Below are 24170 nucleotides of genomic sequence, written 5' to 3' on the forward strand. Positions count from 1 at the left end.
ACGCAAACGCGAGAGGCGACATCGGAGAGAAATCTTCATTTTTTTGTTAATAATCTCCTATGAAACATGGATAAAAGTTTATGGATTGAGAATATTGGAGCGCTAAAAAGGAACCGCCGAAAGAAAAACGCCAAAAAAGCCAACATCACGCGGTGTTCCCAGGCGGTCACCCATCCAAGTACTGACCGCGCCCGACGTTGCTTAACTTCGGTGATCGGACGAGAACCGGTGTATTCAACGTGGTATGGACGTTGGCGACAGATGGTCCTCGAAACGCAAACGCGAGAGGCGACATCGGAGAGAAATCTTCATTTTTTTGTTAATAATCTCCTATGAAACATGGATAAAAGTTTATGGATTGAGAATATTGGAGCGCTAAAAGGGAACCGCCGAAAGAAAAACGTCAAAAAAGCCAACATCACGCGGTGTTCCCAGGCGGTCACCCATCCAAGTACTGACCGCGCCCGACGTTGCTTAACTTCGGTGATCGGACGAGAACCGGTGTATTCAACGTGGTATGGACGTTGGCGACAGATAGTCCTCGAAACGCAAACGCGAGAGGCGACATCGGAGAGAAATCTTCATTTTTTTGTTAATAATCTCCTATGAAAAATTATTAAAGTTCATGGATTGAGAATATTGGAGCGCTAAAAAGGAACCGCCGAAAGAAAAACGCCAAAAAAGCCAACATCACGCGGTGTTCCCAGGCGGTCACCCATCCAAGTACTGACCGCGCCCGACGTTGCTTAACTTCGGTGATCGGACGAGAACCGGTGTATTCAACGTGGTATGGACGTTGGCGACAGATGGTCCTCGAAACGCAAACGCGAGAGGCGACATCGGAGAGAAATCTTCATTTTTTTGTTAATAATCTCCTATGAAACATGGATAAAAGTTTATGGATTGAGAATATTGGAGCGCTAAAAGGGAACCGCCGAAAGAAAAACGCCAAAAAAGCCAACATCACGCGGTGTTCCCAGGCGGTCACCCATCCAAGTACTGACCGCGCCCGACGTTGCTTAACTTCGGTGATCGGACGAGAACCGGTGTATTCAACGTGGTATGGACGTTGGCGACTGATGGTCCTCGAAACGCAAACGCGAGAGGCGACATCGGAGAGAAATCTTCATTTTTTTGTTAATAATCTCCTATGAAAAATGGATAAAAGTTTATGGATTGAGAATATTGGAGCGCTAAAAAGGAACCGCCGAAAGAAAAACGCCAAAAAAGCCAACATCACGCGGTGTTCCCAGGCGGTCACCCATCCAAGTACTGACCGCGCCCGACGTTGCTTAACTTCGGTGATCGGACGAGAACCGGTGTATTCAACGTGGTATGGACGTTGGCGACCGTTCGTCTTCGATGCGCAAACACCATCTTGGTGATCTTCGAAACCGAATCCTAATTCTCTGTTATGTCTTTGTTATTTTCTTCAATATTTTTTTTTCAACGTCCACACTAAATAGATAAATCGGCGGAAATTGCATTACATAATAATGGCTACTGCTTGGTCTCAGAAATCTTTCCTTGTGAAGATTTGTACTTCAACGTCCACTCACATACAATACTTACCAGTGTATCGTATGTGCCTTTCGTTGTATAACAAATTTGAAAACTAAGTCGACATCTTCAGTATTTCCTTTGCGAAGTTAAACAATGTTTGTTACTATAATACATACTATGCCGCATGTACACGTCATAACAATGAACACATTCATAACACAGCTTTACACAAGTAGAGCCCTTTGCTACGTGCGAGCGTCATCGTGAAACTGGTACGCGCTCTACCAGCCTTATTCTTAGTTTTTAAGTTCACAGATTCTTCCGCTCCGTGAACTCAGCTCCGATGAAGCTGTCTTCGAGCTAAGAGCAATAACATCAACATAGAATAAGCATACAATGCAGTTTCATTTTTATTTTCAAGCCGTTACTATTGTTCAATTAAACTTATTATTATCTACATAAGGTTTGGAATATATTTTGGTTGTAAGAGAGTGATCGACACATATATATAATACGCCAATACCTCACCTTGCGTCGTAGTTAGGTTCCAAAAAAACACGACGCAAATTGAAACGCCGCAAAGTGAATTAAGATTTTCTATAGCAAAACACATAAAGATCGAAGATAGGTTCCAGGGTCACGAAAATACTACTTTTTAAAAAGAAAATTGAACAAAGTGAACATTTAAAAAACAAAAATAACATAACTCTGCCAATTAAATAAATTGTAATAATATTTACCTTTTTGATAACCAGAAACAACGCGTAAAAATTTATATTAATTTATTATTCTCTTTTAAAATAAGCACAACACACTACTTAATTAAAACTGAACTTTTAAAATTAGCAAAACAAAGTGAAAATAAAACTGTATTCAAATTGCGTTGATTTTTGGTTAGAAAGAGAATCCCCGAGTTTTGATGGCGTAACGCAATTAAAAACAAAAGTGTTGCCACCTTTTAAAAAATAAAATAAAATTGAATTAAAAAAGAAAACGACGCAAAGCGAAGTATTGGTGTACTCTTCAGCTTTAATGAAAGTTCTTTTCGCATCGAGTAGGCAACCTGCCCACGTTTTTTTCTTTTGTGTTTATGTACGTTAAACTCGATATTATCTATAACTAGCTGATCCCGCAAATGTTGTTTTGCAAAAAAAATATTTTTAATTTTTAATTTAAAAATAAGGGTTGATCGTAGAGGGGTAAAAATTTAAGGTTGTATGGTATTTATTTGGCGAAGAAGAGCGCCATCTACAGGGAAAATATTGAAATGGCAGAGTAACGACAGCGGACTCATCTAAATGCTACGAGATGGCAGTGTGATCGGCCTGAAAAAATCACCTTTTGTTACTAGAAAATAAAAACACAAAATATTAATAATTGGAATTGTTATCATAAAAAACAACCTGAACGCAATTGAAAACTATAAACAGTCAAGTAAGAAAGCGATCGTTCTTAAAGGTTTTTCTATGTATAAAGTATGATTAAAAAAATTGGTTACAGTATTTTAAAAGGATTTTGAAGGTGAAATCAAATTGGGTTTTATTTTGTGCTATAATAGTTCACACCGTGAACAAAAAAGGAGTCGTGTATCAAAATATTACAAAATTAGGCTAAGTATAAGACAGTAAAGAGCGCCAGTTTTAACAAAGATAAAAATTGACGAATGACATGCAAAACAAAAGTTTATGAATTGAGAATATTGGAGCGCTGAAAGGGAACCGCTGAAAGAAAAACGCCAAAAAAGCCAACATCACGCGGTGTTCCCAGGCGGTCACCCATCCAAGTACTGACCGCGCCCGACGTTGCTTAACTTCGGTGATCGGACGAGAACCGGTGTATTCAACGTGGTATGGAAGTTGGCGACCGTTCGTCTTCGAAACGCAAACGCGAGAGGCGACATCGGAGAGAAATCTTCATTTTTTTGTTAATAATCTCCTATGAAAAATTATTAAAGTTCATGGATTGAGAATATTGGAGCGCTAAAAAGGAACCGCCGAAAGAAAAACGCCAAAAAAGCCAACATCACGCGGTGTTCCCAGGCGGTCACCCATCCAAGTACTGACCGCGCCCGACGTTGCTTAACTTCGGTGATCGGACGAGAACCGGAGTATTCAACGTGGTATGGACGTTGGCGACCGTTCGTCTTCGAAACGCAAACGCGAGACGCGACATCGGAGAGAAATCTTCATTTTTTTGTTAATAATCTCCTATGAAAAATTAATAAAAGTTTATGAATTGAGAATATTGGAGCGCTAAAAAGGAACCGCCGAAAGAAAAACGCCAAAAAAGCCAACATCACGCGGTGTTCCCAGGCGGTCACCCATCCAAGTACTGACCGCGCCCGACGTTGCTTAACTTCGGTGATCGGACGAGAACCGGTGTATTCAACGTGGTATGGACGTTGGCGACAGATGGTCCTCGAAACGCAAACGCGAGAGGCGACATCGGAGAGAAATCTTCATTTTTTTGTTAATAATCTCCTATGAAACATGGATAAAAGTTTATGGATTGAGAATATTGGAGCGCTAAAAAGGAACCGCCGAAAGAAAAACGTCAAAAAAGCCAACATCACGCGGTGTTCCCAGGCGGTCACCCATCCAAGTACTGACCGCGCCCGACGTTGCTTAACTTCGGTGATCGGACGAGAACCGGTGTATTCAACGTGGTATGGACGTTGGCGACAGATGGTCCTCGAAACGCAAACGCGAGAGGCGACATCGGAGAGAAATCTTCATTTTTTTGTTAATAATCTCCTATGAAACATGGATAAAAGTTTATGGATTGAGAATATTGGAGCGCTAAAAAGGAACCGCCGAAAGAAAAACGCCAAAAAAGCCAACATCACGCGGTGTTCCCAGGCGGTCACCCATCCAAGTACTGACCGCGCCCGACGTTGCTTAACTTCGGTGATCGGACGAGAACCGGTGTATTCAACGTGGTATGGACGTTGGCGACAGATGGTCCTCGAAACGCAAACGCGAGAGGCGACATCGGAGAGAAATCTTCATTTTTTTGTTAATAATCTCCTATGAAACATGGATAAAAGTTTATGGATTGAGAATATTGGAGCGCTAAAAGGGAACCGCCGAAAGAAAAACGCCAAAAAAGCCAACATCACGCGGTGTTCCCAGGCGGTCACCCATCCAAGTACTGACCGCGCCCGACGTTGCTTAACTTCGGTGATCGGACGAGAACCGGTGTATTCAACGTGGTATGGACGTTGGCGACAGATGGTCCTCGAAACGCAAACGCGAGAGGCGACATCGGAGAGAAATCTTCATTTTTTTGTTAATAATCTCCTATGAAACATGGATAAAAGTTTATGGATTGAGAATATTGGAGCGCCAAAAGGGAACCGCCGAAAGAAAAACGTCAAAAAAGCCAACATCACGCGGTGTTCCCAGGCGGTCACCCATCCAAGTACTGACCGCGCCCGACGTTGCTTAACTGCGGTGATCGGACGAGAACCGGTGTATTCAACGTGGTATGGACGTTGGCGACTGACGGTCTTTGAAACGCAAACGCAAGAGGCGACATCGGAGAGAAATCTTCATTTTTTTGTTAATAATCTCCTATGAAACATGGATAAAAGTTTATGGATTGAGAATATTGGAGCGCTAAAAGGGAACCGCCGAAAGAAAAACGCCAAAAAAGCCAACATCACGCGGTGTTCCCAGGCGGTCACCCATCCAAGTACTGACCGCGCCCGACGTTGCTTAACTTCGGTGATCGGACGAGAACCGGTGTATTCAACGTGGTATGGACGTTGGCGACAGATGGTCCTCGAAACGCAAACGCGAGAGGCGACATCGGAGAGAAATCTTCATTTTTTTGTTAATAATCTCCTTTGAAACATGGATAAAAGTTTATGGATTGAGAATATTGGAGCGCTAAAAAGGAACCGCCGAAAGAAAAACGCCAAAAAAGCCAACATCACGCGGTGTTCCCAGGCGGTCACCCATCCAAGTACTGACCGCGCCCGACGTTGCTTAACTTCGGTGATCGGACGAGAACCGGTGTATTCAACGTGGTATGGACGTTGGCGACAGATGGTCCTCGAAACGCAAACGCGAGAGGCGACATCGGAGAGAATTCTTCATTTTTTTGTTAATAATCTCCTATGAAACATGGATAAAAGTTTATGGATTGAGAATATTGGAGCGCTAAAAAGGAACCGCCGAAAGAAAAACGCCAAAAAAGCCAACATCACGCGGTGTTCCCAGGCGGTCACCCATCCAAGTACTGACCGCGCCCGACGTTGCTTAACTTCGGTGATCGGACGAGAACCGGTGTATTCAACGTGGTATGGACGTTGGCGACAGATGGTCCTCGAAACGCAAACGCGAGAGGCGACATCGGAGAGAAATCTTCATTTTTTTGTTAATAATCTCCTATGAAACATGGATAAAAGTTTATGGATTGAGAATATTGGAGTGCTAAAAGGGAACCGCCGAAAGAAAAACGTCAAAAAAGCCAACATCACGCGGTGTTCCCAGGCGGTCACCCATCCAAGTACTGACCGCGCCCGACGTTGCTTAACTTCGGTGATCGGACGAGAACCGGTGTATTCAACGTGGTATGGACGTTGGCGACAGATGGTCCTCGAAACGCAAACGCGAGAGGCGACATCGGAGAGAAATCTTCATTTTTTTGTTAATAATCTCCTATGAAACATGGATAAAAGTTTATGGATTGAGAATATTGGAGCGCTAAAAAGGAACCGCCGAAAGAAAAACGCCAAAAAAGCCAACATCACGCGGTGTTCCCAGGCGGTCACCCATCCAAGTACTGACCGCGCCCGACGTTGCTTAACTTCGGTGATCGGACGAGAACCGGTGTATTCAACGTGGTATGGACGTTGGCGACTGATGGTCCTCGAAACGCAAACGCGAGAGGCGACATCGGAGAGAAATCTTCATTTTTTTGTTAATAATCTCCTATGAAACATGGATAAAAGTTTATGGATTGAGAATATTGGAGCGCTAAAAAGGAACCGCCGAAAGAAAAACGCCAAAAAAGCCAACATCACGCGGTGTTCCCAGGCGGTCACCCATCCAAGTACTGACCGCGCCCGACGTTGCTTAACTTCGGTGATCGGACGAGAACCGGTGTATTCAACGTGGTATGGACGTTGGCGACAGATGGTCCTCGAAACGCAAACGCGAGAGGCGACATCGGAGAGAAATCTTCATTTTTTTGTTAATAATCTCCTATGAAACATGGATAAAAGTTTATGGATTGAGAATATTGGAGCGCTAAAAGGGAACCGCCGAAAGAAAAACGTCAAAAAAGCCAACATCACGCGGTGTTCCCAGGCGGTCACCCATCCAAGTACTGACCGCGCCCGACGTTGCTTAACTTCGGTGATCGGACGAGAACCGGTGTATTCAACGTGGTATGGACGTTGGCGACAGATGGTCCTCGAAACGCAAACGCGAGAGGCGACATCGGAGAGAAATCTTCATTTTTTTGTTAATAATCTCCTATGAAACATGGATAAAAGTTTATGGATTGAGAATATTGGAGCGCTAAAAAGGAACCGCCGAAAGAAAAACGCCAAAAAAGCCAACATCACGCGGTGTTCCCAGGCGGTCACCCATCCAAGTACTGACCGCGCCCGACGTTGCTTAACTTCGGTGATCGGACGAGAACCGGTGTATTCAACGTGGTATGGACGTTGGCGACTGATGGTCTTCGAAACGCAAACGCGAGAGGCGACATCGGAGAGAAATCTTCATTTTTTTGTTAATAATCTCCTATGAAAAATGGATAAAAGTTTACGGATTGAGAATATTGGAGCGCTAAAAAGGAACCGCCGAAAGAAAAACGCCAAAAAAGCCAACATCACGCAGTGTTCCCAGGCGGTTACCCATCCAAGTACTGACCGCGCCCGACGTTGCTTAACTTCGGTGATCGGACGAGAACCGGTGTATTCAACGTGGTATGGACGTTGGCGACTGATGGTCTTCGAAACGCAAACGCGAGAGGCGACATCGGAGAGAAATCTTTATTTTTTTGTTAATAATCTCCTAAGAAAAATAGATAAAAGTTTACGGATTGAGAATATTGGAGCGCTAAAAAGGAACCGCCGAAAGAAAAACGCCAAAAAAGCCATCATCACGTGGTGTTCCCAGGCGGTCACCCATCCAAGTACTGACCGCGCCCGACGTTGCTTAACTTCGGTGATCGGACGAGAACCGGTGTATTCAACGTGGTATGGACGTTGGCGACTGATGGTCTTCGAAACGCAAACGCGAGAGGCGACATCGGAGAGAAATCTTCATTTTTTTGTTAATAATCTCCTATGAAAAATGGATAAAAGTTTACGGATTGAGAATATTGGAGCGCTAAAAAGGAACCGCCGAAAGAAAAACGCCAAAAAAGCCAACATCACGCAGTGTTCCCAGGCGGTTACCCATCCAAGTACTGACCGCGCCCGACGTTGCTTAACTTCGGTGATCGGACGAGAACCGGTGTATTCAACGTGGTATGGACGTTGGCGACTGATGGTCTTCGAAACGCAAACGCGAGAGGCGACATCGGAGAGAAATCTTTATTTTTTTGTTAATAATCTCCTAAGAAAAATAGATAAAAGTTTACGGATTGAGAATATTGGAGCGCTAAAAAGGAACCGCCGAAAGAAAAACGCCAAAAAAGCCATCATCACGTGGTGTTCCCAGGCGGTCACCCATCCAAGTACTGACCGCGCCCGACGTTGCTTAACTTCGGTGATCGGACGAGAACCGGTGTATTCAACGTGGTATGGACGTTGGCGACTGATGGTCTTCGAAACGCAAACGCGAGAGGCGACATCGGAGAGAAATCTTTATTTTTTTGTTAATAATCTCCTAAGAAAAATGGATAAAAGTTTACGGATTGAGAATATTGGAGCGCTAAAAAGGAACCGCCGAAAGAAAAACGCCAAAAAAGCCAACATCACGCGGTGTTCCCAGGCGGTCACCCATCCAAGTACTGACCGCGCCCGACGTTGCTTAACTTCGGTGATCGGACGAGAACCGGTGTATTCAACGTGGTATGGACGTTGGCGACTGATGGTCTTCGAAACGCAAACGCGAGAGGCGACATCGGAGAGAAATCTTCATTTTTTTGTTAATAATCTCCTATGAAAAATGGATAAAAGTTTACGGATTGAGAATATTGGAGCGCTAAAAAGGAACCGCCGAAAGAAAAACGCCAAAAAAGCCAACATCACGCGGTGTTCCCAGGCGGTCACCCATCCAAGTACTGACCGCGCCCGACGTTGCTTAACTTCGGTGATCGGACGAGAACCGGTGTATTCAACGTGGTATGGACGTTGGCGACTGATGGTCTTCGAAAAGCAAACGCGAGAGGCGACATCGGAGAGAAATCTTCATTTTTTTGTTAATAATCTCCTATGAAAAATGGATAAAAGTTTACGGATTGAGAATATTGGAGCGCTAAAAAGGAACCGCCGAAAGAAAAACGCCAAAAAGCCAACATCACGCGGTGTTCCCAGGCGGTCACCCATCCAAGTACTGACCGCGCCCGACGTTGCTTAACTTCGGTGATCGGACGAGAACCGGTGTATTCAACGTGGTATGGACGTTGGCGACCGTTCGTCTTCGATGCGCAAACACCATCTTGGTGATCTTCGAAACCGAATCCTAATTCTCTGTTATGTCTTTGTTATTTTCTTCAATATTTTTTTTTCAACGTCCACACTAAATAGATAAATCGGCGGAAATTGCATTACATAATAATGGCTACTGCTTGGTCTCAGAAATCTTTCCTTGTGAAGATTTGTACTTCAACGTCCACTCACATACAATACTTACCAGTGTATCGTATGTGCCTTTCGTTGTATAACAAATTTGAAAACTAAGTCGACATCTTCAGTATTTCCTTTGCGAAGTTAAACAATGTTTGTTACTATAATACATACTATGCCGCATGTACACGTCATAACAATGAACACATTCATAACACAGCTTTACACAAGTAGAGCCCTTTGCTACGTGCGAGCGTCATCGTGAAACTGGTACGCGCTCTACCAGCCTTATTCTTAGTTTTTAAGTTCACAGATTCTTCCGCTCCGTGAACTCAGCTCCGATGAAGCTGTCTTCGAGCTAAGAGCAATAACATCAACATAGAATAAGCATACAATGCAGTTTCATTTTTATTTTCAAGCCGTTACTATTGTTCAATTAAACTTATTATTATCTACATAAGGTTTGGAATATATTTTGGTTGTAAGAGAGTGATCGACACATATATATAATACGCCAATACCTCACCTTGCGTCGTAGTTAGGTTCCAAAAAAACACGACGCAAATTGAAACGCCGCAAAGTGAATTAAGATTTTCTATAGCAAAACACATAAAGATCGAAGATAGGTTCCAGGGTCACGAAAATACTACTTTTTAAAAAGAAAATTGAACAAAGTGAACATTTAAAAAACAAAAATAACATAACTCTGCCAATTAAATAAATTGTAATAATATTTACCTTTTTGATAACCAGAAACAACGCGTAAAAATTTATATTAATTTATTATTCTCTTTTAAAATAAGCACAACACACTACTTAATTAAAACTGAACTTTTAAAATTAGCAAAACAAAGTGAAAATAAAACTGTATTCAAATTGCGTTGATTTTTGGTTAGAAAGAGAATCCCCGAGTTTTGATGGCGTAACGCAATTAAAAACAAAAGTGTTGCCACCTTTTAAAAAATAAAATAAAATTGAATTAAAAAAGAAAACGACGCAAAGCGAAGTATTGGTGTACTCTTCAGCTTTAATGAAAGTTCTTTTCGCATCGAGTAGGCAACCTGCTCACGTTTTTTTCTTTTGTATTTATGTACGTTAAACTCGATATTATGTATAACTAACTAGCTGATCCCGAATGTGTTGTTTTGCAAAAAAAATATTTTTAATTTTCAATTTAATAATAAGGGTTGATCGTAGAGGGGTAAAAATTTAGGGTTGTATGGTATTTATTTGGCGAAGAAGAGCGCCATCTACAGGGAAAATATTGAAATGGCAGAGCAACGACAGCGGACTCATCTAAATGCTACGAGATGGCAGCGTGATCGGCCTGAAAAAATCACCTTTTGTTACTAGAAAATAAAAACACAAAATATTAATAATTTGAATTGTTATCATAAAAAATAACCTGAACGCAAACAATAAATAGTCAAGTAAGAAAGCGATTCTTCTTAAAGGTTATTCTATGTATAAAGTATGATTAAGAAAATTGGTTACAGTATTTTAAAAAGATTTTGAAGGTGAAATCAACTTGGGTTTTATTTTGTGCTATAATAGTTCACATCGTGAACAAAAAAGGAGTCGTGTATCAAAATATTACAAAATTAGGCTAAGTATAAGACAGTAAAGAGCGCCAGTTTTAACAACGATAAAAATTAACGAATGACATGCAAAACAAAAGTGCAAAAAAAAAGAATTGAAAATATTGGAGCGCTAAAAGGGAACCGCCGAAAGAAAAACGCCAAAAAAGCCAACATCACGCGGTGTTCCCAGGCGGTCACCCATCCAAGTACTGACCGCGCCCGACGTTGCTTAACTTCGGTGATCGGACGAGAACCGGTGTATTCAACGTGGTATGGACGTTGGCGACTGATGGTCCTCGAAACGCAAACGCGAGAGGCGACATCGGAGAGAAATCTTCATTTTTTTGTTAATAATCTCCTATGAAAAATTAATAAAAGTTCATGGATTGAGAATATTGGAGCGCTAAAAAGGAACCGCCGAAAGAAAAACGCCAAAAAAGCCAACATCACGCGGTGTTCCCAGGCGGTCACCCATCCAAGTACTGACCGCGCCCGACGTTGCTTAACTTCGGTGATCGGACGAGAACCGGTGTATTCAACGTGGTATGGACGTTGGCGACTGATGGTCCTCGAAACGCAAACGCGAGAGGCGACATCGGAGAGAAATCTTCATTTTTTTGTTAATAATCTCCTATGAAAAATGGATAATAGTTTATGAATTGAGAATATTGGAGCGCTAAAAAGGAACCGCCGAAAGAAAAACGCCAAAAAAGCCAACATCACGCGGTGTTCCCAGGCGGTCACCCATCCAAGTACTGACCGCGCCCGACGTTGCTTAACTTCGGTGATCGGACGAGAACCGGTGTATTCAACGTGGTATGGACGTTGGCGACTGATGGTCCTCGAAACGCAAACGCGAGAGGCGACATCGGAGAGAAATCTTCATTTTTTTGTTAATAATCTCCTATGAAAAATTAATAAAAGTTCATGGATTGAGAATATTGGAGCGCTAAAAAGGAACCGCCGAAAGAAAAACGCCAAAAAAGCCAACATCACGCGGTGTTCCCAGGCGGTCACCCATCCAAGTACTGACCGCGCCCGACGTTGCTTAACTTCGGTGATCGGACGAGAACCGGTGTATTCAACGTGGTATGGACGTTGGCGACCGTTCGTCTTCGATGCGCAAACACCATCTTGGTGATCTTCGAAACCGAATCCTAATTCTCTGTTATGTCTTTGTTATTTTCTTCAATATTTTTTTTTCAACGTCCACACTAAATAGATAAATCGGCGGAAATTGCATTACATAATAATGGCTACTGCTTGGTCTCAGAAATCTTTCCTTGTGAAGATTTGTACTTCAACGTCCACTCACATACAATACTTACCAGTGTATCGTATGTGCCTTTCGTTGTATAACAAATTTGAAAACTAAGTCGACATCTTCAGTATTTCCTTTGCGAAGTTAAACAATGTTTGTTACTATAATACATACTATGCCGCATGTACACGTCATAACAATGAACACATTCATAACACAGCTTTACACAAGTAGAGCCCTTTGCTACGTGCGAGCGTCATCGTGAAACTGGTACGCGCTCTACCAGCCTTATTCTTAGTTTTTAAGTTCACAGATTCTTCCGCTCCGTGAACTCAGCTCCGATGAAGCTGTCTTCGAGCTAAGAGCAATAACATCAACATAGAATAAGCATACAATGCAGTTTCATTTTTATTTTCAAGCCGTTACTATTGTTCAATTAAACTTATTATTATCTACATAAGGTTTGGAATATATTTTGGTTGTAAGAGAGTGATCGACACATATATATAATACGCCAATACCTCACCTTGCGTCGTAGTTAGGTTCCAAAAAAACACGACGCAAATTGAAACGCCGCAAAGTGAATTAAGATTTTCTATAGCAAAACACATAAAGATCGAAGATAGGTTCCAGGGTCACGAAAATACTACTTTTTAAAAAGAAAATTGAACAAAGTGAACATTTAAAAAACAAAAATAACATAACTCTGCCAATTAAATAAATTGTAATAATATTTACCTTTTTGATAACCAGAAACAACGCGTAAAAATTTATATTAATTTATTATTCTCTTTTAAAATAAGCACAACACACTACTTAATTAAAACTGAACTTTTAAAATTAGCAAAACAAAGTGAAAATAAAACTGTATTCAAATTGCGTTGATTTTTGGTTAGAAAGAGAATCCCCGAGTTTTGATGGCGTAACGCAATTAAAAACAAAAGTGTTGCCACCTTTTAAAAAATAAAATAAAATTGAATTAAAAAAGAAAACGACGCAAAGCGAAGTATTGGTGTACTCTTCAGCTTTAATGAAAGTTCTTTTCGCATCGAGTAGGCAACCTGCCCACGTTTTTTTCTTTTGTGTTTATGTACGTTAAACTCGATATTATCTATAACTAGCTGATCCCGCAAATGTTGTTTTGCAAAAAAAATATTTTTAATTTTTAATTTAAAAATAAGGGTTGATCGTAGAGGGGTAAAAATTTAAGGTTGTATGGTATTTATTTGGCGAAGAAGAGCGCCATCTACAGGGAAAATATTGAAATGGCAGAGTAACGACAGCGGACTCATCTAAATGCTACGAGATGGCAGTGTGATCGGCCTGAAAAAATCACCTTTTGTTACTAGAAAATAAAAACACAAAATATTAATAATTGGAATTGTTATCATAAAAAACAACCTGAACGCAATTGAAAACTATAAACAGTCAAGTAAGAAAGCGATCGTTCTTAAAGGTTTTTCTATGTACAAAGTATGATTAAAAAAATTGGTTACAGTATTTTAAAAGGATTTTGAAGGTGAAATCAAATTGGGTTTTATTTTGTGCTATAATAGTTCACACCGTGAACAAAAAAGGAGTCGTGTATCAAAATATTACAAAATTAGGCTAAGTATAAGACAGTAAAGAGCGCCAGTTTTAACAAAGATAAAAATTAAAGAATGACATGCAAAACAAAAGTTTATGAATTGAGAATATTGGAGCGCTGAAAGGGAACCGCTGAAAGAAAAACGCCAAAAAAGCCAACATCACGCGGTGTTCCCAGGCGGTCACCCATCCAAGTACTGACCGCGCCCGACGTTGCTTAACTTCGGTGATCGGACGAGAACCGGTGTATTCAACGTGGTATGGAAGTTGGCGACCGTTCGTCTTCGAAACGCAAACGCGAGAGGCGACATCGGAGAGAAATCTTCATTTTTTTGTTAATAATCTCCTATGAAAAATTATTAAAGTTCATGGATTGAGAATATTGGAGCGCTAAAAAGGAACCGCCGAAAGAAAAACGCCAAAAAAGCCAACATCACGCGGTGTTCCCAGGCGGTCACCCATCCAAGTACTGACCGCGCCCGACGTTGCTTAACTTCGGTGATCGGACGAGAACCGGTGTATTCAACGTGGTATGGACGTTGGCGACCGTTCGTCTTCGAAACGCAAACGCGAGACGCGACATCGGAGAGAAATCTTCATTTTTTTGTTAATAATCTCCTATGAAAAATTAATAAAAGTTTATGAATTGAGAATATTGGAGCGCTAAAAAGGAACCGCCGAAAGAAAAACGCCAAAAAAGCCAACATCACGCGGTGTTCCCAGGCGGTCACCCATCCAAGTACTGACCGCGCCCGACGTTGCTTAACTTCGGTGATCGGACGAGAACCGGTGTATTCAACGTGGTATGGACGTTGGCGACCATTCGTCTTCGAAACGCAAACGCGAGACGCGACATCGGAGAGAAATCTTCATTTTTTTGTTAATAATCTCCTATGAAAAATTATTAAAGTTCATGGATTGAGAATATTGGAGCGCTAAAAAGGAACCGCCGAAAGAAAAACGCCAAAAAAGCCAACATCACGCGGTTTTCCCAGGCGGTCACCCATCCAAGTACTGACCGCGCCCGACGTTGCTTAACTTCGGTGATCGGACGAGAACCGGTGTATTCAACGTGGTATGGACGTTGGCGACCGTTCGTCTTCGAAACGCAAACGCGAGACGCGACATCGGAGAGAAATCTTCATTTTTTTGTTAATAATCTCCTATGAAAAATTATTAAAGTTCATGGATTGAGAATATTGGAGCGCTAAAAAGAAACCGCCGAGAGAAAAACGCCAAAAAAGCCAACATCACGCGGTGTTCCCAGGCGGTCACCCATCCAAGTACTGACCGCGCCCGACGTTGCTTAACTTCGGTGATCGGACGAGAACCGGTGTATTCAACGTGGTATGGACGTTGGCGAACGTTCGTCTTCGAAACGCAAACGCGAGACGCGACATCGGAGAGAAATCTTCATTTTTTTGTTAATAATCTCCTATGAAACATGGATAAAAGTTTATGGATTGAGAATATTGGAGCGCTAAAAAGGAACCGCCGAAAGAAAAACGCCAAAAAAGCCAACATCACGCGGTGTTCCCAGGCGGTCACCCATCCAAGTACTGACCGCGCCCGACGTTGCTTAACTTCGGTGATCGGACGAGAACCGGTGTATTCAACGTGGTATGGACGTTGGCGAACGTTCGTCTTCGAAACGCAAACGCGAGACGCGACATCGGAGAGAAATCTTCATTTTTTTGTTAATAATCTCCTATGAAACATGGATAAAAGTTTATGGATTGAGAATATTGGAGCGCTAAAAAGGAACCGCCGAAAGAAAAACGCCAAAAAAGCCAACATCACGCGGTGTTCCCAGGCGGTCACCCATCCAAGTACTGACCGCGCCCGACGTTGCTTAACTTCGGTGATCGGACGAGAACAGGTGTATTCAACGTGGTATGGACGTTGGCGACCGTTCGTCTTCGAAACGCAAACGCGAGACGCGACATCGGAGAGAAATCTTCATTTTTTTGTTAATAATCTCCTATGAAAAATTAATAAAAGTTTATGAATTGAGAATATTGGAGCGCTAAAAAGGAACCGCCGAAAGAAAAACGCCAAAAAAGCCAACATCACGCGGTGTTCCCAGGCGGTCACCCATCCAAGTACTGACCGCGCCCGACGTTGCTTAACTTCGGTGATCGGACGAGAACCGGTGTATTCAACGTGGTATGGACGTTGGCGAACGTTCGTCTTCGAAACGCAAACGCGAGAGGCGACATCGGAGAGAAATCTTCATTTTTTTGTTAATAATCTCCTATGAAAAATTAATAAAAGTTCATGGATTGAGAATATTGGAGCGCTAAAAAGGAACCGCCGAAAGAAAAACGCCAAAAAAGCCAACATCACGCGGTGTTCCCAGGCGGTCACCCATCCAAGTACTGACCGCGCCCGACGTTGCTTAACTTCGGTGATCGGACGAGAACAGGTGTATTCAACGTGGTATGGACGTTGGCGACCGTTCGTCTTCGAAACGCAAACGCGAGACGCGACATCGGAGAGAAATCTTCATTTTTTTGTTAATAATCTCCTATGAAAAATTAATAAAAGTTTATGAATTGAGAATATTGGAGCGCTAAAAAGGAACCGCCGAAAGAAAAACGCCAAAAAAGCCAACATCACGCGGTGTTCCCAGGCGGTCACCCATCCAAGTACTGACCGCGCCCGACGTTGCTTAACTTCGGTGATCGGACGAGAACAGGTGTATTCAACGTGGTATGGACGTTGGCGACCGTTCGTCTTCGAAACGCAAACGCGAGACGCGACATCGGAGAGAAATCTTCATTTTTTTGTTAATAATCTCCTATGAAAAATTTATAAAGTTCATGGATTGAGAATATTGGAGCGCTAAAAAGGAACCGCCGAAAGAAAAACGCCAAAAAAGCCAACATCACGCGGTGTTCCCAGGCGGTCACCCATCCAAGTACTGACCGCGCCCGACGTTGCTTAACTTCGGTGATCGGACGAGAACCGGTGTATTCAACGTGGTATGGACGTTGGCGACCGTTGGTCTTCGAAACGCAAACGCGAGACGCGACATCGGAGAGAAATCTTCATTTTTTTGTTAATAATCTCCTATGAAAAATTAATAAAAGTTTATGAATTGAGAATATTGGAGCGCTAAAAAGAAACCGCCGAGAGAAAAACGCCAAAAAAGCCAACATCACGCGGTGTTCCCAGGCGGTCACCCATCCAAGTACTGACCGCGCCCGACGTTGCTTAACTTCGGTGATCGGACGAGAACCGGTGTATTCAACGTGGTATGGACGTTGGCGACCGTTCGTCTTCGAAACGCAAACGCGAGACGCGACATCGGAGAGAAATCTTCATTTTTTTGTTAATAATCTCCTATGAAAAATTATTAAAGTTCATGGATTGAGAATATTGGAGCGCTAAAAAGAAACCGCCGAGAGAAAAACGCCAAAAAAGCCAACATCACGCGGTGTTCCCAGGCGGTCACCCATCCAAGTACTGACCGCGCCCGACGTTGCTTAACTTCGGTGATCGGACGAGAACCGGTGTATTCAACGTGGTATGGACGTTGGCGAACGTTCGTCTTCGAAACGCAAACGCGAGACGCGACATCGGAGAGAAATCTTCATTTTTTTGTTAATAATCTCCTATGAAACATGGATAAAAGTTTATGGATTGAGAATATTGGAGCGCTAAAAAGGAACCGCCGAAAGAAAAACGCCAAAAAAGCCAACATCACGCGGTGTTCCCAGGCGGTCACCCATCCAAGTACTGACCGCGCCCGACGTTGCTTAACTTCGGTGATCGGACGAGAACCGGTGTATTCAACGTGGTATGGACGTTGGCGAACGTTCGTCTTCGAAACGCAAACGCGAGACGCGACATCGGAGAGAAATCTTCATTTTTTTGTTAATAATCTCCTATGAAACATGGATAAAAGTTTATGGATTGAGAATATTGGAGCGCTAAAAAGGAACCGCCGAAAGAAAAACGCCAAAAAAGCCAACATCACGCGGTGTTCCCAGGCGGTCACCCATCCAAGTACTGACCGCGCCCGACGTTGCTTAACTTCGGTGATCGGACGAGAACCGGTGTATTCAACGTGGTATGGACGTTGGCGACCGTTCGTCTTCGAAACGCAAACGCGAGACGCGACATCGGAGAGAAATCTTCATTTTTTTGTTAATAATCTCCTATGAAAAATTATTAAAGTTCATGGATTGAGAATATTGGAGCGCTAAAAAGAAACCGCCGAGAGAAAAACGCCAAAAAAGCCAACATCACGCGGTGTTCCCAGGCGGTCACCCATCCAAGTACTGACCGCGCCCGACGTTGCTTAACTTCGGTGATCGGACGAGAACCGGTGTATTCAACGTGGTATGGACGTTGGCGACAGATAGTCCTCGAAACGCAAACGCGAGAGGCGACATCGGAGAGAAATCTTCATTTTTTTGTTAATAATCTCCTATGAAACATGGATAAAAGTTTATGGATTGAGAATATTGGAGCGCTAAAAGGGAACCGCCGAAAGAAAAACGCCAAAAAAGCCAACATCACGCGGTGTTCCCAGGCGGTCACCCATCCAAGTACTGACCGCGCCCGACGTTGCTTAACTTCGGTGATCGGACGAGAACCGGTGTATTCAACGTGGTATGGACGTTGGCGACAGATGGTCCTCGAAACGCAAACGCGAGAGGCGACATCGGAGAGAAATCTTCATTTTTTTGTTAATAATCTCCTATGAAACATGGATAAAAGTTTATGGATTGAGAATATTGGAGCGCTAAAAAGGAACCGCCGAAAGAAAAACGCCAAAAAAGCCAACATCACGCGGTGTTCCCAGGCGGTCACCCATCCAAGTACTGACCGCGCCCGACGTTGCTTAACTTCGGTGATCGGACGAGAACCGGTGTATTCAACGTGGTATGGACGTTGGCGACAGATGGTCCTCGAAACGCAAACGCGAGAGGCGACATCGGAGAGAAATCTTCATTTTTTTGTTAATAATCTCCTATGAAACATGGATAAAAGTTTATGGATTGAGAATATTGGAGCGCTAAAAGGGAACCGCCGAAAGAAAAACGTCAAAAAAGCCAACATCACGCGGTGTTCCCAGGCGGTCACCCATCCAAGTACTGACCGCGCCCGACGTTGCTTAACTTCGGTGATCGGACGAGAACCGGTGTATTCAACGTGGTATGGACGTTGGCGACAGATAGTCCTCGAAACGCAAACGCGAGAGGCGACATCGGAGAGAAATCTTCATTTTTTTGTTAATAATCTCCTATGAAAAATTATTAAAGTTCATGGATTGAGAATATTGGAGCGCTAAAAAGGAACCGCCGAAAGAAAAACGCCAAAAAAGCCAACATCACGCGGTGTTCCCAGGCGGTCACCCATCCAAGTACTGACCGCGCCCGACGTTGCTTAACTTCGGTGATCGGACGAGAACCGGTGTATTCAACGTGGTATGGACGTTGGCGACAGATGGTCCTCGAAACGCAAACGCGAGAGGCGACATCGGAGAGAAATCTTCATTTTTTTGTTAATAATCTCCTATGAAACATGGATAAAAGTTTATGGATTGAGAATATTGGAGCGCTAAAAGGGAACCGCCGAAAGAAAAACGCCAAAAAAGCCAACATCACGCGGTGTTCCCAGGCGGTCACCCATCCAAGTACTGACCGCGCCCGACGTTGCTTAACTTCGGTGATCGGACGAGAACCGGTGTATTCAACGTGGTATGGACGTTGGCGACTGATGGTCCTCGAAACGCAAACGCGAGAGGCGACATCGGAGAGAAATCTTCATTTTTTTGTTAATAATCTCCTATGAAAAATGGATAAAAGTTTATGGATTGAGAATATTGGAGCGCTAAAAAGGAACCGCCGAAAGAAAAACGCCAAAAAAGCCAACATCACGCGGTGTTCCCAGGCGGTCACCCATCCAAGTACTGACCGCGCCCGACGTTGCTTAACTTCGGTGATCGGACGAGAACCGGTGTATTCAACGTGGTATGGACGTTGGCGAACGTTCGTCTTCGAAACGCAAACGCGAGAGGCGACATCGGAGAGAAATCTTCATTTTTTTGTTAATAATCTCCTATGAAAAATTAATAAAAGTTCATGGATTGAGAATATTGGAGCGCTAAAAAGGAACCGCCGAAAGAAAAACGCCAAAAAAGCCAACATCACGCGGTGTTCCCAGGCGGTCACCCATCCAAGTACTGACCGCGCCCGACGTTGCTTAACTTCGGTGATCGGACGAGAACAGGTGTATTCAACGTGGTATGGACGTTGGCGACCGTTCGTCTTCGAAACGCAAACGCGAGACGCGACATCGGAGAGAAATCTTCATTTTTTTGTTAATAATCTCCTATGAAAAATTAATAAAAGTTTATGAATTGAGAATATTGGAGCGCTAAAAAGGAACCGCCGAAAGAAAAACGCCAAAAAAGCCAACATCACGCGGTGTTCCCAGGCGGTCACCCATCCAAGTACTGACCGCGCCCGACGTTGCTTAACTTCGGTGATCGGACGAGAACAGGTGTATTCAACGTGGTATGGACGTTGGCGACCGTTCGTCTTCGAAACGCAAACGCGAGACGCGACATCGGAGAGAAATCTTCATTTTTTTGTTAATAATCTCCTATGAAAAATTATTAAAGTTCATGGATTGAGAATATTGGAGCGCTAAAAAGGAACCGCCGAAAGAAAAACGCCAAAAAAGCCAACATCACGCGGTGTTCCCAGGCGGTCACCCATCCAAGTACTGACCGCGCCCGACGTTGCTTAACTTCGGTGATCGGACGAGAACCGGTGTATTCAACGTGGTATGGACGTTGGCGACCGTTGGTCTTCGAAACGCAAACGCGAGACGCGACATCGGAGAGAAATCTTCATTTTTTTGTTAATAATCTCCTATGAAAAATTAATAAAAGTTTATGAATTGAGAATATTGGAGCGCTAAAAAGAAACCGCCGAGAGAAAAACGCCAAAAAAGCCAACATCACGCGGTGTTCCCAGGCGGTCACCCATCCAAGTACTGACCGCGCCCGACGTTGCTTAACTTCGGTGATCGGACGAGAACCGGTGTATTCAACGTGGTATGGACGTTGGCGACAGATGGTCTTCGAAACGCAAACACCATCTTGGTGATCTTCGAAACCGAATCCTAATTCTTTGTTATGTCCTTGTTATTTTCTTCAATATTTTTTTTTCAACGTCCACACTAAATAGATAAATCGGCGGAAATTGCATTACATAATAATGGCTACTGCTTGGTCTCAGAAATCTTTCCTTGTGAAGTTTTGTACTTCATCGTCCACTCACATACAATACTTACCAGTGTATCGTATGTGCCTTTCGTTGTATAACAAATTTGAAAACTAAGTCGACATCTTCAGTATTTCCTTTGCGAAGTTAAACAATGTTTGTTACTATAATACATACTATGCCGCATGTACACGTCATAACAATGAACACATTCATAACACAGCTTTACACAAGTAGAGGCCTTTGCTACGTGCGAGCGTCATCGTGAAACTGGTACGCGCTCTACCAGCCTTATTCTTAGTTTCTATGTTCACAGATTCTTCCGCTCCGTGAACTCAGCTCCGATGCAGCTGTAAACGCCTTCGAGCTAAGAGCAATAACATCAACATAGAATAAGTATACAATGCAGTTTCATTTTTATTTTCAAACCGTTACTATTGTTCAATTAAACTTATTATTGTCTACATAAGGTTTGGAATATATTTTGGTTGTAAGAGAGAGATCGACACATATATAATACGCCAATACCTCACTTTGCGTAGTGGTTACGTTTCAGAAAAACACGACGCAAATTGAAACGCCGCAAAGTGAATTAAGATTTTCTATAGCAAACCACATAAAGATCGAAGATAGGTACCAGGGTCACGAAAATATTACTTTTTAAAAAGAAAATTGAACAAACAGAAATAAAATAACTCTGCCAATTAAATAAATTGTAATAATATTAACCTTTTTGGTAACCAGAAACAACGCGTAAAAATTTTTATAAATTTATTATTCTCTTTTAAAATAAGCACAACACACTACTTAATTAAAACTGAACTTTTAAAATTAGCAAAACAAAGTGAAAATAAAACTGTATTCAAATTGCGTTGATTTTTGGTTAGAAAGAGAATCCCCGAGTTTTGATGGCGTAACGCAATTAAAAACAAAAGTGTTGCCACCTTTTAAAAAATAAAATAAAATAGAATTAAAAAAAAAACGACGCAAAGCGAAGTATTGGTGTACTCTTCAGCTTTAATGAAAGTTCTTTTCGCATCGAGTAGGCAACCTGCCCACGTTTTTTTCTTTTGTGTTTATGTAAGTTAAACTCGATATTATCTATAACTAGCTGATCCCGCAAATGTTGTTTTGCAAAAAAAATATTTTTAATTTTCAATTTAAAAATAAGGGTTGATCGTAGAGGGGTAAAAATTTAAGGTTGTATGGTATTTATTTGGCGAAGAAGAGCGCCATCTACAGGGAAAATATTGAAATGGCAGAGTAACGACAGCGGACTCATCTAAATGCTACGAGATGGCAGTGTGATCGGCCTGAAAAAATCACCTTTTGTTACTAGAAAATAAAAACACAAAATATTAATAATTGGAATTGTTATCATAAAAAACAACCTGAACGCAATTGAAAACTATAAACAGTCAAGTAAGAAAGCGATCGTTCTTAAAGGTTTTTCTATGTATAAAGTATGATTAAAAAAATTGGTTACAGTATTTTAAAAGGATTTTGAAGGTGAAATCAAATTGGGTTTTATTTTGTGCTATAATAGTTCACACCGTGAACAAAAAAGGAGTCGTGTATCAAAATATTACAAAATTAGGCTAAGTATAAGACAGTAAAGAGCGCCAGTTTTAACAAAGATAAAAATTGATGAATGACATGCAAAACAAAAGTTTATGAATTGAGAATATTGGAGCGCTGAAAGGGAACCGCTGAAAGAAAAACGCCAAAAAAGCCAACATCACGCGGTGTTCCCAGGCGGTCACCCATCCAAGTACTGACCGCGCCCGACGTTGCTTAACTTCGGTGATCGGACGAGAACCGGTGTATTCAACGTGGTATGGACGTTGGCGACCGTTCGTCTTCGAAACGCAAACGCGAGAGGCGACATCGGAGAGAAATCTTCATTTTTTTGTTAATAATCTCCTATGAAAAATTATTAAACTTCATGGATTGAGAATATTGGAGCGCTAAAAGGGAACCGCCGAAAGAAAAACGCCAAAAAAGCCAACATCACGCGGTGTTCCCAGGCGGTCACCCATCCAAGTACTGACCGCGCCCGACGTTGCTTAACTTCGGTGATCGGACGAGAACCGGTGTATTCAACGTGGTATGGACGTTGGCGACTGATGGTCCTCGAAACGCAAACGCGAGAGGCGACATCGGAGAGAAATCTTCATTTTTTTGTTAATAATCTCCTATGAAACATGGATAAAAGTTTATGGATTGAGAATATTGGAGCGCTAAAAAGGAACCGCCGAAAGAAAAACGCCAAAAAAGCCAACATCACGCGGTGTTCCCAGGCGGTCACCCATCCAAGTACTGACCGCGCCCGACGTTGCTTAACTTCGGTGATCGGACGAGAACCGGTGTATTCAACGTGGTATGGACGTTGGCGACCGTTCGTCTTCGAAACGCAAACGCGAGACGCGACATCGGAGAGAAATCTTCATTTTTTTGTTAATAATCTCCTATGAAAAATTATTAAAGTTCATGGATTGAGAATATTGGAGCGCTAAAAAGAAACCGCCGAGAGAAAAACGCCAAAAAAGCCAACATCACGCGGTGTTCCCAGGCGGTCACCCATCCAAGTACTGACCGCGCCCGACGTTGCTTAACTTCGGTGATCGGACGAGAACCGGTGTATTCAACGTGGTATGGACGTTGGCGACAGATAGTCCTCGAAACGCAAACGCGAGAGGCGACATCGGAGAGAAATCTTCATTTTTTTGTTAATAATCTCCTATGAAACATGGATAAAAGTTTATGGATTGAGAATATTGGAGCGCTAAAAGGGAACCGCCGAAAGAAAAACGCCAAAAAAGCCAACATCACGCGGTGTTCCCAGGCGGTCACCCATCCAAGTACTGACCGCGCCCGACGTTGCTTAACTTCGGTGATCGGACGAGAACCGGTGTATTCAACGTGGTATGGACGTTGGCGACCGTTCGTCTTCGAAACGCAAACGCGAGAGGCGACATCGGAGAGAAATCTTCATTTTTTTGTTAATAATCTCCTATGAAAAATTATTAAACTTCATGGATTGAGAATATTGGAGCGCTAAAAGGGAACCGCCGAAAGAAAAACGCCAAAAAAGCCAACATCACGCGGTGTTCCCAGGCGGTCACCCATCCAAGTACTGACCGCGCCCGACGTTGCTTAACTTCGGTGATCGGACGAGAACCGGTGTATTCAACGTGGTATGGACGTTGGCGACTGATGGTCCTCGAAACGCAAACGCGAGAGGC

General features: G+C 42.8%; 63 non-coding genes across 63 annotated transcripts; all 63 read right to left on the minus strand.

The window, feature by feature from the left end:
• Positions 1–137: 137 nt before the first annotated feature.
• Positions 138–256, minus strand: LOC137928440 (5S ribosomal RNA). Its single transcript, XR_011108543.1, has one exon. It is a non-coding gene; the product is annotated as a 5S ribosomal RNA (ribosomal RNA).
• A 154-nt stretch (positions 257–410) lies between these two features.
• LOC137928441 (5S ribosomal RNA) lies at positions 411–529 on the minus strand. The gene has a single exon (XR_011108544.1). It is a non-coding gene; the product is annotated as a 5S ribosomal RNA (ribosomal RNA).
• Positions 530–682: 153 nt separating this feature from the next.
• On the minus strand, positions 683–801 carry LOC137928442 (5S ribosomal RNA). Its single transcript, XR_011108545.1, has one exon. It is a non-coding gene; the product is annotated as a 5S ribosomal RNA (ribosomal RNA).
• A 154-nt stretch (positions 802–955) lies between these two features.
• On the minus strand, positions 956–1074 carry LOC137928443 (5S ribosomal RNA). Its single transcript, XR_011108546.1, has one exon. It is a non-coding gene; the product is annotated as a 5S ribosomal RNA (ribosomal RNA).
• A 154-nt stretch (positions 1075–1228) lies between these two features.
• On the minus strand, positions 1229–1347 carry LOC137928444 (5S ribosomal RNA). Its single transcript, XR_011108547.1, has one exon. It is a non-coding gene; the product is annotated as a 5S ribosomal RNA (ribosomal RNA).
• Positions 1348–3245: 1898 nt separating this feature from the next.
• LOC137927910 (5S ribosomal RNA) lies at positions 3246–3364 on the minus strand. Its single transcript, XR_011108038.1, has one exon. It is a non-coding gene; the product is annotated as a 5S ribosomal RNA (ribosomal RNA).
• A 153-nt stretch (positions 3365–3517) lies between these two features.
• On the minus strand, positions 3518–3636 carry LOC137927857 (5S ribosomal RNA). Its single transcript, XR_011107988.1, has one exon. It is a non-coding gene; the product is annotated as a 5S ribosomal RNA (ribosomal RNA).
• A 154-nt stretch (positions 3637–3790) lies between these two features.
• LOC137928445 (5S ribosomal RNA) lies at positions 3791–3909 on the minus strand. The gene has a single exon (XR_011108548.1). It is a non-coding gene; the product is annotated as a 5S ribosomal RNA (ribosomal RNA).
• A 154-nt stretch (positions 3910–4063) lies between these two features.
• On the minus strand, positions 4064–4182 carry LOC137928446 (5S ribosomal RNA). Its single transcript, XR_011108549.1, has one exon. It is a non-coding gene; the product is annotated as a 5S ribosomal RNA (ribosomal RNA).
• A 154-nt stretch (positions 4183–4336) lies between these two features.
• On the minus strand, positions 4337–4455 carry LOC137928447 (5S ribosomal RNA). The gene has a single exon (XR_011108550.1). It is a non-coding gene; the product is annotated as a 5S ribosomal RNA (ribosomal RNA).
• Positions 4456–4609: 154 nt separating this feature from the next.
• Positions 4610–4728, minus strand: LOC137928449 (5S ribosomal RNA). Its single transcript, XR_011108552.1, has one exon. It is a non-coding gene; the product is annotated as a 5S ribosomal RNA (ribosomal RNA).
• A 154-nt stretch (positions 4729–4882) lies between these two features.
• LOC137927856 (5S ribosomal RNA) lies at positions 4883–5001 on the minus strand. The gene has a single exon (XR_011107987.1). It is a non-coding gene; the product is annotated as a 5S ribosomal RNA (ribosomal RNA).
• Positions 5002–5155: 154 nt separating this feature from the next.
• Positions 5156–5274, minus strand: LOC137928451 (5S ribosomal RNA). Its single transcript, XR_011108553.1, has one exon. It is a non-coding gene; the product is annotated as a 5S ribosomal RNA (ribosomal RNA).
• Positions 5275–5428: 154 nt separating this feature from the next.
• LOC137928452 (5S ribosomal RNA) lies at positions 5429–5547 on the minus strand. Its single transcript, XR_011108554.1, has one exon. It is a non-coding gene; the product is annotated as a 5S ribosomal RNA (ribosomal RNA).
• Positions 5548–5701: 154 nt separating this feature from the next.
• LOC137928453 (5S ribosomal RNA) lies at positions 5702–5820 on the minus strand. Its single transcript, XR_011108555.1, has one exon. It is a non-coding gene; the product is annotated as a 5S ribosomal RNA (ribosomal RNA).
• A 154-nt stretch (positions 5821–5974) lies between these two features.
• On the minus strand, positions 5975–6093 carry LOC137928454 (5S ribosomal RNA). The gene has a single exon (XR_011108556.1). It is a non-coding gene; the product is annotated as a 5S ribosomal RNA (ribosomal RNA).
• Positions 6094–6247: 154 nt separating this feature from the next.
• LOC137928455 (5S ribosomal RNA) lies at positions 6248–6366 on the minus strand. Its single transcript, XR_011108557.1, has one exon. It is a non-coding gene; the product is annotated as a 5S ribosomal RNA (ribosomal RNA).
• Positions 6367–6520: 154 nt separating this feature from the next.
• LOC137928456 (5S ribosomal RNA) lies at positions 6521–6639 on the minus strand. Its single transcript, XR_011108558.1, has one exon. It is a non-coding gene; the product is annotated as a 5S ribosomal RNA (ribosomal RNA).
• A 154-nt stretch (positions 6640–6793) lies between these two features.
• Positions 6794–6912, minus strand: LOC137928457 (5S ribosomal RNA). Its single transcript, XR_011108559.1, has one exon. It is a non-coding gene; the product is annotated as a 5S ribosomal RNA (ribosomal RNA).
• A 154-nt stretch (positions 6913–7066) lies between these two features.
• LOC137928458 (5S ribosomal RNA) lies at positions 7067–7185 on the minus strand. Its single transcript, XR_011108560.1, has one exon. It is a non-coding gene; the product is annotated as a 5S ribosomal RNA (ribosomal RNA).
• Positions 7186–7339: 154 nt separating this feature from the next.
• Positions 7340–7458, minus strand: LOC137927957 (5S ribosomal RNA). Its single transcript, XR_011108083.1, has one exon. It is a non-coding gene; the product is annotated as a 5S ribosomal RNA (ribosomal RNA).
• Positions 7459–7612: 154 nt separating this feature from the next.
• LOC137927923 (5S ribosomal RNA) lies at positions 7613–7731 on the minus strand. Its single transcript, XR_011108050.1, has one exon. It is a non-coding gene; the product is annotated as a 5S ribosomal RNA (ribosomal RNA).
• A 154-nt stretch (positions 7732–7885) lies between these two features.
• On the minus strand, positions 7886–8004 carry LOC137927958 (5S ribosomal RNA). Its single transcript, XR_011108084.1, has one exon. It is a non-coding gene; the product is annotated as a 5S ribosomal RNA (ribosomal RNA).
• Positions 8005–8158: 154 nt separating this feature from the next.
• On the minus strand, positions 8159–8277 carry LOC137927924 (5S ribosomal RNA). Its single transcript, XR_011108051.1, has one exon. It is a non-coding gene; the product is annotated as a 5S ribosomal RNA (ribosomal RNA).
• Positions 8278–8431: 154 nt separating this feature from the next.
• LOC137928459 (5S ribosomal RNA) lies at positions 8432–8550 on the minus strand. The gene has a single exon (XR_011108561.1). It is a non-coding gene; the product is annotated as a 5S ribosomal RNA (ribosomal RNA).
• Positions 8551–8704: 154 nt separating this feature from the next.
• On the minus strand, positions 8705–8823 carry LOC137928461 (5S ribosomal RNA). Its single transcript, XR_011108563.1, has one exon. It is a non-coding gene; the product is annotated as a 5S ribosomal RNA (ribosomal RNA).
• A 153-nt stretch (positions 8824–8976) lies between these two features.
• On the minus strand, positions 8977–9095 carry LOC137928462 (5S ribosomal RNA). The gene has a single exon (XR_011108564.1). It is a non-coding gene; the product is annotated as a 5S ribosomal RNA (ribosomal RNA).
• A 1903-nt stretch (positions 9096–10998) lies between these two features.
• Positions 10999–11117, minus strand: LOC137928463 (5S ribosomal RNA). Its single transcript, XR_011108565.1, has one exon. It is a non-coding gene; the product is annotated as a 5S ribosomal RNA (ribosomal RNA).
• Positions 11118–11271: 154 nt separating this feature from the next.
• On the minus strand, positions 11272–11390 carry LOC137928464 (5S ribosomal RNA). The gene has a single exon (XR_011108566.1). It is a non-coding gene; the product is annotated as a 5S ribosomal RNA (ribosomal RNA).
• A 154-nt stretch (positions 11391–11544) lies between these two features.
• On the minus strand, positions 11545–11663 carry LOC137928465 (5S ribosomal RNA). Its single transcript, XR_011108567.1, has one exon. It is a non-coding gene; the product is annotated as a 5S ribosomal RNA (ribosomal RNA).
• Positions 11664–11817: 154 nt separating this feature from the next.
• Positions 11818–11936, minus strand: LOC137928468 (5S ribosomal RNA). The gene has a single exon (XR_011108568.1). It is a non-coding gene; the product is annotated as a 5S ribosomal RNA (ribosomal RNA).
• Positions 11937–13834: 1898 nt separating this feature from the next.
• Positions 13835–13953, minus strand: LOC137927911 (5S ribosomal RNA). The gene has a single exon (XR_011108039.1). It is a non-coding gene; the product is annotated as a 5S ribosomal RNA (ribosomal RNA).
• Positions 13954–14106: 153 nt separating this feature from the next.
• LOC137928469 (5S ribosomal RNA) lies at positions 14107–14225 on the minus strand. Its single transcript, XR_011108569.1, has one exon. It is a non-coding gene; the product is annotated as a 5S ribosomal RNA (ribosomal RNA).
• A 154-nt stretch (positions 14226–14379) lies between these two features.
• LOC137928470 (5S ribosomal RNA) lies at positions 14380–14498 on the minus strand. Its single transcript, XR_011108570.1, has one exon. It is a non-coding gene; the product is annotated as a 5S ribosomal RNA (ribosomal RNA).
• A 153-nt stretch (positions 14499–14651) lies between these two features.
• LOC137928086 (5S ribosomal RNA) lies at positions 14652–14770 on the minus strand. The gene has a single exon (XR_011108207.1). It is a non-coding gene; the product is annotated as a 5S ribosomal RNA (ribosomal RNA).
• Positions 14771–14923: 153 nt separating this feature from the next.
• Positions 14924–15042, minus strand: LOC137928471 (5S ribosomal RNA). Its single transcript, XR_011108571.1, has one exon. It is a non-coding gene; the product is annotated as a 5S ribosomal RNA (ribosomal RNA).
• Positions 15043–15196: 154 nt separating this feature from the next.
• Positions 15197–15315, minus strand: LOC137928472 (5S ribosomal RNA). The gene has a single exon (XR_011108572.1). It is a non-coding gene; the product is annotated as a 5S ribosomal RNA (ribosomal RNA).
• Positions 15316–15469: 154 nt separating this feature from the next.
• LOC137928026 (5S ribosomal RNA) lies at positions 15470–15588 on the minus strand. The gene has a single exon (XR_011108150.1). It is a non-coding gene; the product is annotated as a 5S ribosomal RNA (ribosomal RNA).
• A 154-nt stretch (positions 15589–15742) lies between these two features.
• LOC137928474 (5S ribosomal RNA) lies at positions 15743–15861 on the minus strand. Its single transcript, XR_011108574.1, has one exon. It is a non-coding gene; the product is annotated as a 5S ribosomal RNA (ribosomal RNA).
• Positions 15862–16015: 154 nt separating this feature from the next.
• Positions 16016–16134, minus strand: LOC137928027 (5S ribosomal RNA). The gene has a single exon (XR_011108151.1). It is a non-coding gene; the product is annotated as a 5S ribosomal RNA (ribosomal RNA).
• Positions 16135–16288: 154 nt separating this feature from the next.
• On the minus strand, positions 16289–16407 carry LOC137928028 (5S ribosomal RNA). Its single transcript, XR_011108152.1, has one exon. It is a non-coding gene; the product is annotated as a 5S ribosomal RNA (ribosomal RNA).
• A 153-nt stretch (positions 16408–16560) lies between these two features.
• On the minus strand, positions 16561–16679 carry LOC137928475 (5S ribosomal RNA). The gene has a single exon (XR_011108575.1). It is a non-coding gene; the product is annotated as a 5S ribosomal RNA (ribosomal RNA).
• Positions 16680–16833: 154 nt separating this feature from the next.
• LOC137928476 (5S ribosomal RNA) lies at positions 16834–16952 on the minus strand. Its single transcript, XR_011108576.1, has one exon. It is a non-coding gene; the product is annotated as a 5S ribosomal RNA (ribosomal RNA).
• A 153-nt stretch (positions 16953–17105) lies between these two features.
• On the minus strand, positions 17106–17224 carry LOC137928477 (5S ribosomal RNA). Its single transcript, XR_011108577.1, has one exon. It is a non-coding gene; the product is annotated as a 5S ribosomal RNA (ribosomal RNA).
• A 154-nt stretch (positions 17225–17378) lies between these two features.
• LOC137928478 (5S ribosomal RNA) lies at positions 17379–17497 on the minus strand. The gene has a single exon (XR_011108578.1). It is a non-coding gene; the product is annotated as a 5S ribosomal RNA (ribosomal RNA).
• Positions 17498–17651: 154 nt separating this feature from the next.
• Positions 17652–17770, minus strand: LOC137928479 (5S ribosomal RNA). The gene has a single exon (XR_011108579.1). It is a non-coding gene; the product is annotated as a 5S ribosomal RNA (ribosomal RNA).
• A 153-nt stretch (positions 17771–17923) lies between these two features.
• Positions 17924–18042, minus strand: LOC137928480 (5S ribosomal RNA). The gene has a single exon (XR_011108580.1). It is a non-coding gene; the product is annotated as a 5S ribosomal RNA (ribosomal RNA).
• A 154-nt stretch (positions 18043–18196) lies between these two features.
• Positions 18197–18315, minus strand: LOC137928481 (5S ribosomal RNA). Its single transcript, XR_011108581.1, has one exon. It is a non-coding gene; the product is annotated as a 5S ribosomal RNA (ribosomal RNA).
• A 154-nt stretch (positions 18316–18469) lies between these two features.
• LOC137928482 (5S ribosomal RNA) lies at positions 18470–18588 on the minus strand. The gene has a single exon (XR_011108582.1). It is a non-coding gene; the product is annotated as a 5S ribosomal RNA (ribosomal RNA).
• Positions 18589–18742: 154 nt separating this feature from the next.
• Positions 18743–18861, minus strand: LOC137928483 (5S ribosomal RNA). The gene has a single exon (XR_011108583.1). It is a non-coding gene; the product is annotated as a 5S ribosomal RNA (ribosomal RNA).
• A 153-nt stretch (positions 18862–19014) lies between these two features.
• On the minus strand, positions 19015–19133 carry LOC137928485 (5S ribosomal RNA). Its single transcript, XR_011108585.1, has one exon. It is a non-coding gene; the product is annotated as a 5S ribosomal RNA (ribosomal RNA).
• Positions 19134–19287: 154 nt separating this feature from the next.
• On the minus strand, positions 19288–19406 carry LOC137928486 (5S ribosomal RNA). Its single transcript, XR_011108586.1, has one exon. It is a non-coding gene; the product is annotated as a 5S ribosomal RNA (ribosomal RNA).
• Positions 19407–19560: 154 nt separating this feature from the next.
• LOC137928487 (5S ribosomal RNA) lies at positions 19561–19679 on the minus strand. Its single transcript, XR_011108587.1, has one exon. It is a non-coding gene; the product is annotated as a 5S ribosomal RNA (ribosomal RNA).
• Positions 19680–19833: 154 nt separating this feature from the next.
• LOC137928029 (5S ribosomal RNA) lies at positions 19834–19952 on the minus strand. The gene has a single exon (XR_011108153.1). It is a non-coding gene; the product is annotated as a 5S ribosomal RNA (ribosomal RNA).
• A 154-nt stretch (positions 19953–20106) lies between these two features.
• Positions 20107–20225, minus strand: LOC137928030 (5S ribosomal RNA). Its single transcript, XR_011108154.1, has one exon. It is a non-coding gene; the product is annotated as a 5S ribosomal RNA (ribosomal RNA).
• Positions 20226–20378: 153 nt separating this feature from the next.
• On the minus strand, positions 20379–20497 carry LOC137928488 (5S ribosomal RNA). Its single transcript, XR_011108588.1, has one exon. It is a non-coding gene; the product is annotated as a 5S ribosomal RNA (ribosomal RNA).
• A 154-nt stretch (positions 20498–20651) lies between these two features.
• Positions 20652–20770, minus strand: LOC137928489 (5S ribosomal RNA). The gene has a single exon (XR_011108589.1). It is a non-coding gene; the product is annotated as a 5S ribosomal RNA (ribosomal RNA).
• A 1885-nt stretch (positions 20771–22655) lies between these two features.
• Positions 22656–22774, minus strand: LOC137928490 (5S ribosomal RNA). The gene has a single exon (XR_011108590.1). It is a non-coding gene; the product is annotated as a 5S ribosomal RNA (ribosomal RNA).
• Positions 22775–22927: 153 nt separating this feature from the next.
• Positions 22928–23046, minus strand: LOC137928491 (5S ribosomal RNA). The gene has a single exon (XR_011108591.1). It is a non-coding gene; the product is annotated as a 5S ribosomal RNA (ribosomal RNA).
• A 154-nt stretch (positions 23047–23200) lies between these two features.
• LOC137928492 (5S ribosomal RNA) lies at positions 23201–23319 on the minus strand. The gene has a single exon (XR_011108592.1). It is a non-coding gene; the product is annotated as a 5S ribosomal RNA (ribosomal RNA).
• Positions 23320–23472: 153 nt separating this feature from the next.
• On the minus strand, positions 23473–23591 carry LOC137928493 (5S ribosomal RNA). Its single transcript, XR_011108593.1, has one exon. It is a non-coding gene; the product is annotated as a 5S ribosomal RNA (ribosomal RNA).
• A 154-nt stretch (positions 23592–23745) lies between these two features.
• Positions 23746–23864, minus strand: LOC137928494 (5S ribosomal RNA). Its single transcript, XR_011108594.1, has one exon. It is a non-coding gene; the product is annotated as a 5S ribosomal RNA (ribosomal RNA).
• Positions 23865–24017: 153 nt separating this feature from the next.
• On the minus strand, positions 24018–24136 carry LOC137928496 (5S ribosomal RNA). The gene has a single exon (XR_011108596.1). It is a non-coding gene; the product is annotated as a 5S ribosomal RNA (ribosomal RNA).
• Positions 24137–24170: the final 34 nt, after the last annotated feature.

This window comes from Battus philenor, unplaced genomic scaffold (genome assembly GCF_028537555.1).
Source record: "Battus philenor isolate CCGP_79_NKW_IND1 unplaced genomic scaffold, ilBatPhil1.0.hap1 SCAF_38, whole genome shotgun sequence".
Taxonomy (NCBI): Eukaryota; Metazoa; Arthropoda; class Insecta; order Lepidoptera; family Papilionidae; genus Battus; species Battus philenor.